The following is a 2,500-nucleotide window of genomic DNA, read 5'->3' as shown; positions in this document are numbered from 1 at the left end:
TCGAAGCCAACCTACCCCCACACGTGTGAGAGTGGCCAACAATTTGCTAGCTTCTTCATCAACTCCGCCGAAAGCCATCCTCGACATACCCGTGCATTGAGAAGGTTTGGTGGCCGTACTCCCAACACAAAAGCATACCGAAGACAACCCCAAGCTAAAGCTCACTTGAAGCCAACGCATCGTCACCATGTGTTCGTGTGGCCGAGAATTGGGTAGCTTCTTCATCAACCCCGCCGAAAGCCATCCTCGACATACCCGTGCATTGAGAAGGTTTGGTGGCCGTACTCCCAACACAAAAGCATACCGAGGACAACCCCAAGCAAAAATTCATTTGAAGCCAACCCATCGTCGCCCACAACTAGTGGGTGAATGGTGTGCTTCCCGGGGTTGGCATAGACATTCCCTCGCATGCAAAAGATTGTCGATGCGAAAGATTATCTATGCCAACCCCGGGAAGCACACCATTCACACACTCCCGACCGGTGTGGTGTGGCGGTGATTGGATAGTTACGGATTGAGCACTTGCCAAGGATCAAAATGTGTCATTTAGAAGAAACATTTTCAAAAAGTTTTTAAAATCTTGTGGGTTTGCAACTCATAAGAGCGTCACTTTCAACGTCCCCGGTATTGGATTGAGTTTCTAAAAACAACCGTGCACACCGAGGTTAAACTTTACCGGCTCCACTCCGACTCGCCGCTCGCCCACAATTTGTTTGCAACGAAACATTTGTTTTTAATTTTGTTGGTTTGAAATTGTTTTGAAAAGGTTCTTTAAATCTAGTGGGTTTGCAACTCATAAGAGCGTCACTTTCAACGTCCCCGGCATTGGATTGAGTTTCTAAAAACAACCGTGCACACCGAGGTTAAACTTTACCGGCTCCACTCCGACTCGCCGCTCGCCCACTAGTCCGAAGGCAACAAAACATTTGTTTTTCATTTTGATGAAAATTTCTGTTTTTAAATCTTGTTGGTTTGAAATTGTTTTGAAAAGGTTCTTTAAATCTTGCGGGTTTGCAACTCATAAGAGCGTCACTTTCAACGTCCCCGGCATTGGATTGAGTTTCTAAAAACAACCGTGCACACCGAGGTTAAACTTTACCGGCTCCACTCCGACTCGCCGCTCGCCCACAAATCCGAAGGCAACAAAACATTTGTTTTTAATTTTGATGAAATTTTTTGAAAACATTGGCTTGGCAAGCCCCAATCCGCGACTATCCACCCACCGCCACCCCACACGGGTGGTTGTTGTTGCGAAATGAGGTTGTGGTCGACATGCCCGTGCATTTGAGAAGGAGTTCCTAGCACTCCATGCTCTCCCATGCCAAAAAAAAGCCTAGACAACCCCATTTCGCAACTTTCCACGCCTTTTTTTTCCTCCCTCACCCATGGCGGCGGCGTGGTGGCGGAGGCCGGATTCCGGCCACCACCGCCATGGGTGGCAGCCCCCCGACCCCGACACCAAACCCATAATACCGAGGCAACATATCGAGGCAACATGACATGGGTGTGGCGTGGGGGAAGGGGGCTGCAGCTAGGAAGGCATGGGCTGCCATGCATATGCAGGCAACACACACCCCCCTATATAGCATTTTATGCATTTAGCCCTTTGACAGGAAGAGACATCACCTATGCGCGAGGAGTCATAATGGGCTCTAAATAATTCAATACAAGGTATTTGGACGTGATTTTTTGCAGGGATACTAAGAAACATGCAATCTATGATGGGAAAAAGTTTCATAAATTTTTGAAGTCGGGAAGTATTTTTTATTATTTTTAGAAGTCGTAAAATTGAAAAAATCATTAAAACAAATCCGGGAGGAATTTTTTAGTTTTGTAAGTTGGAGAAGGTCCTAAAAATCATAGACTACTTATGGGGAGCTTATTGTGCGAGGAAATTTCAATAAAAACGGGGTTTGACAAGATTTGAAAAATTCTGTCGACATTTGAAAAAACCTGGAACCATGCTGCCGGCATGCTGCGCACATGCTGCGCGCATGCTGCGCGCAGACTGCGCGCATGCCATGGCAGGACAAGTTTCGCTAGCCTCACTGTCGACAGATGCGCAAGCTGCGCGCACGCTGCGCACAGGCTGCGCGCACGCTGCGCACAGGCTGCGCGCACGCTGCGCACAGGCTGCGCGCACGCTGCGCACAGACTGCGCGCACGCTGCGCGCATGCCATGGCAGGACAAGTTTCGCTAGCCTCACTGTCGACAGATGCGCAAGCTGCGCGCAAGCTCCGCGCACGCTGCGCACAGCCTGTGCGCATGTTGTGCGCAGGCTGCGCGCATGCCATGGCAGGACAAGTTTCGCTAGCCTCACTGTCGACAGATGCGCAAGCTGCGCGCACGCTGCGCACAGGCTGCGCACAGCGCATGCCATGGCAGGACAAGTTCGCTAGCCTCACTGTCGACAGATGCGCAAGCTGCGCGCACAGGCTGCGCGCACGCCATGGCAGGACAAGTTTCGCTAGCCTCACTGTCGACAGAATCAGCACGCTG

This window comes from Prunus avium, unplaced genomic scaffold (genome assembly GCF_965620075.1).
Source record: "Prunus avium unplaced genomic scaffold, drPruAviu1.hap1.1 HAP1_SCAFFOLD_60, whole genome shotgun sequence".
NCBI lineage: Eukaryota > Viridiplantae > Streptophyta > Magnoliopsida > Rosales > Rosaceae > Prunus > Prunus avium.
This window is presented reverse-complemented; position numbering follows the sequence as displayed.